At 37.9% G+C, this 11,032-nt stretch overlaps 2 pseudogenes; both read right to left on the bottom strand.

The window, feature by feature from the left end:
- Positions 1-288: 288 nt before the first annotated feature.
- Positions 289-1,115, bottom strand: LOC130867023 (DCN1-like protein 1; annotated as a pseudogene).
- Positions 1,116-3,277: 2,162 nt separating this feature from the next.
- The window catches only part of LOC130866854 (zinc finger protein 431-like), a 51,652-nt pseudogene continuing 43,897 nt past the window's right edge, over positions 3,278-11,032 (bottom strand).

Below are 11,032 nucleotides of genomic sequence, written 5' to 3'. Positions count from 1 at the left end.
GAAGACAGCATTGTGCTTTATGCAAGAATGGAAACCTCAAAATAATCACTATCAAGCTTCTATGACTTATGGGAAGACAAACTAAGATGGTCCACAGGTATAAGATGAAATCCAATGTTGGAATTTTAAATGTTCAGAGTGGCCCAGACTAGAAGACAAGCCCAAACCACCAGTAGAAGAATGAGTACGATATGATCCAAGATGTATCCTTAAAGTTGGTCTCAACCCTCAGTCTGAACTGTGAGGATTGATCTTCAGTTTGGTCCAGCCAGCAGAAATTGACTGTGTATTTCCCGTTGTATTTATTGTACAGACTATGTACATTCTAGAAGGTTCCTTAGTGCTACACTGTTGTACTTTTTGTCCCAGAAATTTGAGGGTGCGCAAATTCTACAAAGTCATCAATAAGAACAGGCCATGCTCCTTCTTCATCATAATTGGACATGTCATCTGCAATCATTGAACTGAAATCTAACAGAAGATTCCACATGTCTTTTGGTTTATGATGCTCCAACAAAAATTTATTTCATAAGTCTAAGAATTTAAATCTTCCATTAAGCACTAAGTTACAGTAAGCAATGGCCATTTCTAGATCTAATCCTTTTTGTCCTGGATTCTTTGCAAAATTAAAAGTAAACTGGTAAAAATCTTTAAATCGTCCTGGTTCTTTCAATTCTTGTTCCATCTTGGGTATTTGGGCCTTTAGTTTTTCTATGCTGTCAAATCCTAACTCTGCCATGCCATCCATGAACCCCTGTTTGGAGAACTCGCACTGTGTGGCTGCCCTGAACTTCCATGCGATGATCAACACACTAATGCTGGCTGGATCGAGGGCCAGATCATCACAGAACTGCTGTATGCCATCGATTCCAGTTTTATTTTCATCTTGAGGATCTCTGTATCTATTGTAAAGTTGTTCTAACTTCTTCCTGTCCAATGATCCTTTGACACTCTCCGGTATATAAAGTTCTGGATTTTGAAAAAAATTATCTGTTGCAACATCTAACTTCCAGTCATTTTGAGAAAGACAACTCACAGCAGTTTTTTAACTAGATTGTGTGAAGATCATAAACTGACGAAATTTATCCTTCTGCGATGATTTCAACTTGTTCATGTTGGTGTCCTCTGGACCTCTCCCCTCCTCCTCTGGCTCCGCAGCAAATAACAAAAATTTTTAGGATCTTTTTCAACATGGATACAAGTTCTGTGACTTGGGGACAGTCTCCTCATCTTCTGTAGGTTACATTGCATCCATGTGAATAGTGAGGATAATTTCCCTAAGAGGGTATTTATGGAAATGTGAATAGGCAGGATCACAGAGAGCCACAGCTGAATGAGAAATAAAGGTCTTTACTGTAGGACTTCTTAAAACGTTTAAATGGCTAATGTTTATCGGAAGCTCTCCAAAAGCAATGTAGACTATGCACTTCCAAACTTATCTGATCTTACATCCACTTCACCTCTGATCCTATCACAGAGAAGTGACCTGCAAACAGCATTTGAGAGCTAGTAGCCTGGATCAGAGGTTCTAAAACTTACACACATACTGGAATTATTTGGAAGACTGTCAAAACACAGTGTGTTTTCCTTCCAGAGTTTCTGGCTTAGGGCAGATGTGTGCTGTTGCTGCTCTGATGGCACAGGGATGAATGGCTCTAAAGGTCCTGCTGACTTTGCTGCAGCCTCTAAGCCATGGCTTACACTGTTCTCACTATCTGGAATATTTTTCATTTTTCCATCACCAGTAGTAGCTGATCTGTCTCTTCTGTTCTGTTTGTCACATTTTATGCTTTGTCTCTCAGGAAGGGGGCAGATACTGACCTGTAAATCTGTGAGGAGGCACACCCCCAGAGAGATAATCTGTTAGGTGCTTTGTATGGGCTACAGCTTTAGAAGATGTCTTTTTGTGTTATATTTCTACTTCAGAATCAGAAATGGTTTTAGAATTAGACAATGTCTATCCTTCTCTAAATCCAAGCATGATGTTAAAAGAAAAATTCAAAACTCTGTCTCATGTCAACAGCCTTCTGGTATGAGACAGAAAGAAGATCAATTTTAAAGGAACATTTTCCTCTCCTTCATGCCCATTTTGTCTATATCTTATCTTTCACTGAAAATATGTCTACATGAATAATGCTTACATTTTCAACAAAAAGAGCTTCCAAGAATATATTGGGGTCCCCCAATGTCTCTACCTGGTTGATATGACTGCATGATGCTGATAGCACTATGAGACTGATTTATGGGTACAAGCTGCAGATATGAGGCACCTTCTTACAACATTCTGGCCAGAATTCCAAATAAGAACTTCAGAAGAACCCTAACGAATATTCAGAAACCATTTGCAATTATCCAAAACAGCAATCTTGAAATTTAACCATCATTTTACCATAATAATATCCCATAGAAAGAACATCGTCCCTGGAAGCAATTCTAGAATTCCTGATGACCACTCCCAATCTTCTGATAACCATAATTATACCCTCAACTTCTAAGGACACTTTTATACAAAACATACAAGTAAACGTATGAGAGATTTGACTCTTCATGCCTCTCGTATTTCAGTTAATGTTATTCTTTGAGCTTAAAAACATTGTTGAAACTTTTAGGATTTTATGGTTCTGGTTTGAGAGCCAAATTGTGTTTCTTTCACTGGGCCTTTTTAATGTTTTGGCTGTTTTCAGGGAGTGTTGTTTTCTTATATAGTTCTAGATTCAGAGACAAAGTTCTTTCCTTTGGCTCTGGTTTGAAGATCAAAGTTGGAATACCCTTCCTGTAACCAATAAGGATTTATCCATTACTTTGCTGGTTCAAACTAAAATAAAGAGAGATATAATGATGCATAAACAAATTGTTGACATTATCTAACTTTTTTTCTACACAATAACTGATTTTGGTTAACTGACTGTAAGTGCCTTAACATTTGAAAGAACAATTTAAAAGAAGCCCCCATTTTTTTCCTCAGGTCCAAAAGATTATGATAATATGCACAAGCTTTTTCAGATGACTACACAAAGTCTTACTCTTATATGAAGCACAAAATATTATGACACTGAATTAATTTAAAGAGTTTCACTACAGTATGAATTTTTTCTCATGTTTTTGAAAAATACACAAATTAACTTCAGGGTTTCTCTACAGAAGGGCTCATATTATGTATCTGGAGATTATTGTGAAAAAGAATTTACCACATTCCATTCACAGATATCTCTAGAGTATGTTACATTTTAAGCCTTTTAAACGTACAGGAGTCTACAAAGGCCTTATCACACTGATATTATTCATAGGGTTTCTCTCCAGTATGTGTTCTTCTATGCATTTGAAGAGCACCATGTTGAGCAAAGGCCTTACCACACAGATTACATTCACAGGGTTTCTCTCCAGTATGTGTTCTTTTATGGTATTGAAGAGCACTGTTCTGTGCAAAGGCCTTACCACACTGATTACATTCATAGGGTTTCTCTCCAGTATGTGTTCTTTTATGCAATTGAAGATGATTATGTCGTGTAAAGGCCTTACCACACTGATTACATTCATAGGGTTTCTCTCCAGTATGCGTTCTTTTATGCCTTTGAAGATGGCTATGTCGTGCAAAGGCCTTATCACACTGATTACATTCATAGGGTTTCTCTCCAGTATGTGTTCTTCTGTGGTATTGAAGAGCAACGTTCTGTGCAAAGGCCTTACCACACTCATTACATACATACGGTTTCTGTCCAGTATATGTTCTTTTATGCCTTTGAAGATGACTGAGATTTGCAAAGGCCTTACCACACTGATTACATTCATAGGGTTTCTATCCAGTATGTGTTCTTTTATGCCTTTGAAGATTACTGTGTTGTGCAAAGGCCTTACCACACTGATTACATTCATATGGTTTCTCTCCAGTATGTGTTCTTTTATGCCTTTGAAGATCACTGTGACATGCAAAGGCCTTATTACACTGATTACATTCATAGTGTTTCTCTCCACTATGTGTTCTTCTATGCATTTGAAGAGCACCATGTCGAGCAAAGGCCTTACCACACTGACTGCATTCACAGGGTTTCTCTCCAGTATGTGTTCTTTTATGGTATTGAAGAGCACTGTTCTGTGCAAAGGCCTTACCACACTGATTACATTCATAGGGTTTCTCTCCAGTATGTGTTCTTTTATGCCTTTGAAGATTACTGTGTCGTGCAAAGGCCTTACCACACTGATTACATTCATATGGTTTCTCTCCAGTATGTGTTCTTTTATGCCTTTGAAGATCACTGTGACATGCAAAGGCCTTATTACACTGATTACATTCATAGTGTTTCTCTCCAGTATGTGTTCTTCTATGCATTTGAAGAGCACCATGTCGAGCAAAGGCCTTACCACACTGACTGCATTCACAGGGTTTCTCTCCAGTATGTGTTCTTTTATGGTATTGAAGAGCAATGTTCTGTGCAAAGGCCTTACCACACTGATTACATTCATAGGGTTTCTCTCCAGTATGTGTTCTTTTATGCAATTGAAAATGATTATGTCGTGCAAAGGCCTTACCACACTGATTACATTCATAGGGTTTCTCTCCAGTATGTGTTCTTCTGTGGTATTGAAGAGCAACGTTCTGTGCAAAGGCCTTACCACACTCATTACATACATACGGTTTCTGTCCAGTATATGTTCTTTTATGCCTTTGAAGATGACTGAGATTTGCAAAGGCCTTACCACACTGATTACATTCGTAGGGTTTCTCTCCAGTATGTGTTCTTTTATGCCTTTGAAGATTACTGTGTTGTGCAAAGGCCTTACCACACTGATTACATTCATATGGTTTCTCTCCAGTATGTGTTCTTTTATGCCTTTGAAGAACACTGTGACATGCAAAGGCCTTACCACACTGATCGCATTCATAAGGTTTCTCTCCAGTATGTGTTCTTTTATGACTTTGATGAGTTTCATAAAGAACAAAGTCTTTATCACCTTGATTATTTTCATAGGGTTTATTTCCAGTGTGTTTTCTTTTAAGCACTTGAATATAACTGTGATATGCAAAAGCTTTCCCACACTGCTTAATTTTAGACTGTTTTTCTCCAGTATGTGTTTTTTCATTCTTTAGAAAGTGGCTGTCATCAGAAAAGGCTTTAACACATTGAGTATACACTGAAAGTTTCTTCTCACCATTTTGGTTTCTTTCAATCCTGCAAGGATAATTGGCACATTTAAAAGCTTTACCACATTCAATACACTGTTGAACCTTATATCTGTATGAATTTATTTTGTAACTTGTTTCAATTCTAAATAGGAATAAGTTATTAAGGTTTCATAACTCCATTTAAAATCATGTTTGCTTTTTAATTTGGGGACAGTTTGCATCTAGGAAAATAAGTACGATGATAAATTCCTTTTTTTCATGGTTTAGCTTTTCACATTTACAAAAATATTTTTATATCATATTATTCACACTTTTGAAGACAACTGAATACACTGTGAGCTTTACCAACTTTACTGCATTCATAAATTTTACTATACTGTGAATCATATTTCATTTGCTAAGTGAAGTAGGACATTCAGAAGTATTTGCACAGACTTAGAATTCATGGGGCATTTTTGTAATGTTTTTATATTAATAATGATTGTAGAAAACCATCAGTATTGTATACTTGAATCAAATTCAACAAGTATACTCTACATGGGAACTACTGCTTATCTTCTTTTTGTTCTTAAGAAAGGTATGTTAAATCTTTCCATGTCTCTATGCTCATAAGCTTATATCAAGTGTAGTGTCTGATACACATAGGAAAGGAAGAATAATTCATATACATGAAATTGAGGTATATGGATTTGTGAGTATTTCTTTTCTTCTTCTTTTTTTTTTGGTTTTTTGAGACAGGGTTTCTCTATGGTTTTGGAACCTGTCCTGGAACTAGCTCTTGTAAACTGGGCTGGTCTCGAACTCACAGAGATCCACCTGCCTCTGCCTCCCAAGTGCTGGGATTAAAAGTGTGCGCCACCACCGCCCGGCCGATTTGTGAGTATTTCATAACCATCTATGCACTTAAAGCTGTGCTTATTTGCATTGCTGCTTTTATTTAAAAGTTCTAGGACAAAGTGCAGTCTCATCAGAGGCACATTGTTATCAACTTACACATGAAAATTACCTTGCATGTCTTTTAGAACATTGCCAAAGTTCTTCAGTGTTATGGTCTTCCCAAATGTATCCTAAAATACAGGACCAGAATATATGTTATATCATTTAACAATGTGCAAGATTTAGCTTAATATCTTAAGTGCACCTAAGATCTATGACTGCTGTATTCACCTCATTCTTCTTTCTAAATCAAATTGGAGAACAACATCCTTAACCATGGAAAAGTTGTTTCCATATTTTGAAACATGAAGGAAATTCATTTTTACCTATAGAAATGAGGTTGTTGTAGGTTTCCAGCATTACATCTTTATAGAGATTCTTCTGGGAAGGATTCAGCAAATCCCACTCTTCCCGGGTGAAGTTGATGTGCACATCATCATAGGTCACTGCCTTCTGAAATACACCACACATGTGTAAAATGGAAAGAACCACAGTGACAAAGATGGAAATGCATACTTCTTTCAAGGTGTAGACAGATGATTCTGTTGTTCCTTACTCTTATGCCATGACATAGACAGTCACTTTAGAGGGAAATTGAAAAGCAGAGTCAACTCTGTTATAAGAGCAAGGTCTATTGAGAGCAAGAGACAACAAAAAAGATCAACACTATATAGTATGCATGAGAAAATTGTATGAAGAGTTACAGACCACACAAAAAAGTAATATGGACACCCTGAGTGTATTGTTGCATTGTGCCTTTAAACACAACACTCAGAAAACTGAGGTGGGTATATTTGTCTCTGAGTTGAATGCCAGTCAAGTCTATGCTATCAATCAGGTCCAGGACAGATGGAAGTACACATTAAGACACGGTCTCCAGTGTCAAAATCAGTGAAACAAACAAATGGGATAGAAAGAACTGAAAGGCTTTTATTGAAGTTCTTCTAAATAATTTTCCATTCACTCTACTTCTGTATTCATTTTCCAGATATCTCAAGTGTCATAATTGAAACTGTAAGTCTAATAACATTTTGTAGAAAGGAACTTCATGTGTAAAGCAGTTAAAATGCACAGATGAAAACACAAGAAATATACATGTTGGTCATGAATAATCAACAAAGAGCTGGAGAGAAGGTAGAGTAATTCAGAGTTCTTGCTGGTCTTGAATGGAGCTGGGCACATTTTCCAGTACTTACATGGGGATCACAACTTTCCATTGTTCTATGATGAGGAATTCTGAGATATTTAGATCACCTTGATGACCAGCTACCCAGGTAATGAATATCCATGCAGACATATAAAATAGTCATATTGATTTAAAAAATCAAATCAAACATAACAAACTAGAAGAAGTTCATGCACCTGCAATTAACTGACTCAGAATGCTCAGACAGTATTAATGTCGTAAATACATGGTATCCTGGGAATCAGAGTGATACCCTCTTTCAAATTTTAAAATTCAAGATATACGTGAAGCTCAGCACAGCAGCATATACTTGATACATAAAAAATCTATATTACAGGGCTATCACCCAATAAAAATATCTCATTTTTACCTATAGAATATAGGTAAGATATAGAATGTAGAGATCAAACCTATAATGATGGCAAAAAAATTTCAGTATAAGGAGGAAGTTGGCTAATTAATATCAAGCACAAAATAGTAGATATAAATGTTAGGAAATTAGTTCATGGTATTGAGACTCATTATGTATAATGAGGAATATCATCTAGACAGGCTTCTCCTACTAAAGATTCACAGGAAGTTTAAAGAAAGCCACCAAGGAGAGAAACTTGTTCAAATACGTGATCTTTTCTGGGAGTCTGTTCATTCAATCAAGTTCATTCTGACACCAGCCACTATTGGTTCATAGTCAACAATGGAAAAATTGCATTTTGTCATTTCAAGGATAGACATTTAATGATCCTCATCTGCAATGGTCCCTACACTGTCCAAATGTGTAATGTTTCCTCTGGCACTCAAGATAATCTGTTCACAGCAACATCTTGTAAAACCTGAAAACATGTTAACTCTTTCTAACACCAGTGGCACAAAATACCATTAACATTCCAAAAGAGAAAAATAAAGACACAGCAAGGGAAGATTGAACCAAGGCAAGAGTGAAGCAGAGCAAGACAATCATCAAATCCTATAGCTCTCTTGTCAGATGTATGGGCTTCAGTTTCAAATGACTTAAATGGCCCTATCCTTGCAAGTTCTCATGTATTTCTCTCTTTGGTAACTTCCCATCACTGTAAGCAGCTTGGTCTCCATGGAAGTTGTGTCGTAACTTTGGTATCTTAACATCTTTGGGTTCAAAATGGAACCGACTGTGCTGTGAAATCACATTTTTAAATGTGTTATATTTATTTATGCTGTAGAACAATTGTTTTAATGATGCAAAGAATTGCTGCATTGGTTTAGCTCTGTGAAGCTGTGATACTTTGCCTATCGAAAATAACTGGTTGGTCTAAAACATTTGAGTAACATGTCACATGACAAGAAAGGACAGGGAGGGCTGTAAGGAAAAGAGAATCAATGGGAGGGGAAATCTGGGAGGAAAAAAGAAATAAGAGGCAACAGAAGGAGAAAACAACAGGAGCCTTTAATCCAGCTACACAGCAAGCCATGGAGTAAGAAATAAAGAGAGGAATACAGAATAAAGATAAAGGCCAGGAGGAAACTGTAGAGAGAACCATTAAGTTAAAAACAACCTGTCTCGTAACAAGCCAAAGTCAAGCATTTATAAGAAAAAAGTAAGCCTCCATGTGTGAAATTTAATTAAGAACTGGGTGGCAGGCCCTAAAGGAACAAGAGAGGAAAAGAAACAAGAAGACACCCAGCTTCAGTCCTCACAGTTTCATGCAATGAACTCTGTCTCCTCGCTGGGCTTCTGACTCAGCCAAACACAGATGCCTGCAACAATGGTAAACTCTAACCATAAGCTAAAAAGCCATGATCTTAAATTTTGATTATTTCATGTTCCCAAGACCAGCACATTACTGGTGATGCTGAGAAGTAGAGTGTTTTTTTTAATGTAGAGAACACTAACGAGCTTGTACCACAAGTGCAGGTTTTGAATGAAGTAGCTTCCTGTGACTATGAATCAATTTGCTCAACCATCCCTAAACTGAAGGTTTCTTTATATGGAGTCTTACCCTTGGGGCGCCTTGATAAGCTTCCACTGCACAGTAATGGCTTTTCTGTAATGATTATAAACTCTTTGAAAATTCCTGCCTGTATTAACACATAAATGCCCTTTGAAGCTACCTTTTTATTTTCATTTATTTCTGCCCTCCTTGGGTACTTTTACTGTACACCTAAAAGAGTCATCAGTGATAATCATTGAACAGCTTCAATATTCCATTAAAGACATTAGCCCATTATATTTTAACTTGGCATTACTAAATTTCTAGAGCATAGGCAGAATAAGAAAAATCTTGGAGCTAAAATATACACAAAAGTCTGGATGGTGGCGACACACACCTTTAACCCCAGCACTGGGGAGGCAGAGGCAGCCTCATCTACAAGAGCTAGTTCCAGTAGTTCTAAGACAGGTAGGACTGTTACACTGGGAATCCCTGTCTTGGAAAACCAAAAAGAAAAAGAAAAAGAAAGAAAAAAAGAAAAAAAATCAGACAAAAGACTTCAGGTTTGGTTTGTTGTTGTTCTTTCTTCTTTGAGACAGGGTTTCTCTGTAGCTTTGGAGCCTGTCCTGGAACTAGCTCTTGTAGACCAGGCTGGTCTCTAACTCACAGAGATCCACCTGCCTCTGCCTCCCAAGTGCTGGGATTGAAGGTGTATGTCACCCCTGCCCGGTGTGCTTGGGTTTTTGTTTTTTTTTTATCAAGTTTATTTTCAAATGAAATCCTATGATCTCAATACCCACTTTCTGCCATTACATTTTCATTTTCCTGGTCTTATAAGAACAGTTAATTATGTTCAAGTTTCTACTTTTTGTCACATAAAAATCTTGATATCTGCCTCAGTTGGTAGACCAATCCCTCGTGGTCCTGACTTCTTTGCTCATCTTCTCCCTCCTTCTGCCTTTTAACTGGACCTTGGGAGCTCAGTCCATTCCTCTGATGTGTGTCTTTGTCTCTATCTACATCCATCGCTGGATGGAGATTCTATGGTGATATTCAAGATAATCATCAGCATGATTGTGGGGTAAGGACTGCTCAAACACCCTCTCCCTTGCTGTTCAAGGCCCTAGCTGGTAACATCCCCATGGACACCTGGGATCCCCTCTAGAGCCAAGTCTCTTGCCAACTTTAAAATGGATGCCTTAATGTAGCTATCTTCTTCCCTGCTCCTATATCCGCCCTTCCGCCATCTCTACCCTCTACCTCCCCCAAGCTCTTGCCAGTCCTTCCCTTCACCCTTCCCTCTCCCCCTCTCCAATTTCCCCCAACCTCACCCCCATGCCTGTCCCCTCCCCCATGCTCACAACTTTTGCCCTGCAATCTTGTTTGCTTCCAATTTCCAGTAGGATCTATAAATGTTTTTCTTTGGATTCACCTTGTTATTTGGCTTTGCTAGGCTTGTGAACTATAGGCTTAATGACCATGGTTTATGGCTACAGTCCACAAATGAGTGACTACATACCATATTCATCTTTTTGGGTCTGCGTTATCTCACTCAGGATAGTGTTTTCTATTTCCATCCACTTGCAAGCAAAATTCAAGATGTCCTTGTTTTTTTACCGCTGAGTAGTACTCTAATGCATATATATTCTACACTTTCTGTTCGAATGTGAGCACACCAAGTCTAGCTGGACTGGGTCCAAATGAGCATGTGATCAAGCCAGACTCTTTGATTGTGGCTGACAATGGGGGCTGACTGAGAAGCCATTGAAAAAACACTGGAAATTATTTTTACCACATGTTCTGGCTTTTTAGGACCCTAGTCTATATGGATGCACAGGTCCCTAGGCTTGGATATAGGGGGGATGGCCTTGTACTTCCCAAAGG

Source organism: Chionomys nivalis, chromosome 26 (genome assembly GCF_950005125.1).
Source record: "Chionomys nivalis chromosome 26, mChiNiv1.1, whole genome shotgun sequence".
NCBI lineage: Eukaryota > Metazoa > Chordata > Mammalia > Rodentia > Cricetidae > Chionomys > Chionomys nivalis.
This window is presented reverse-complemented; position numbering and strand designations above follow the sequence as displayed.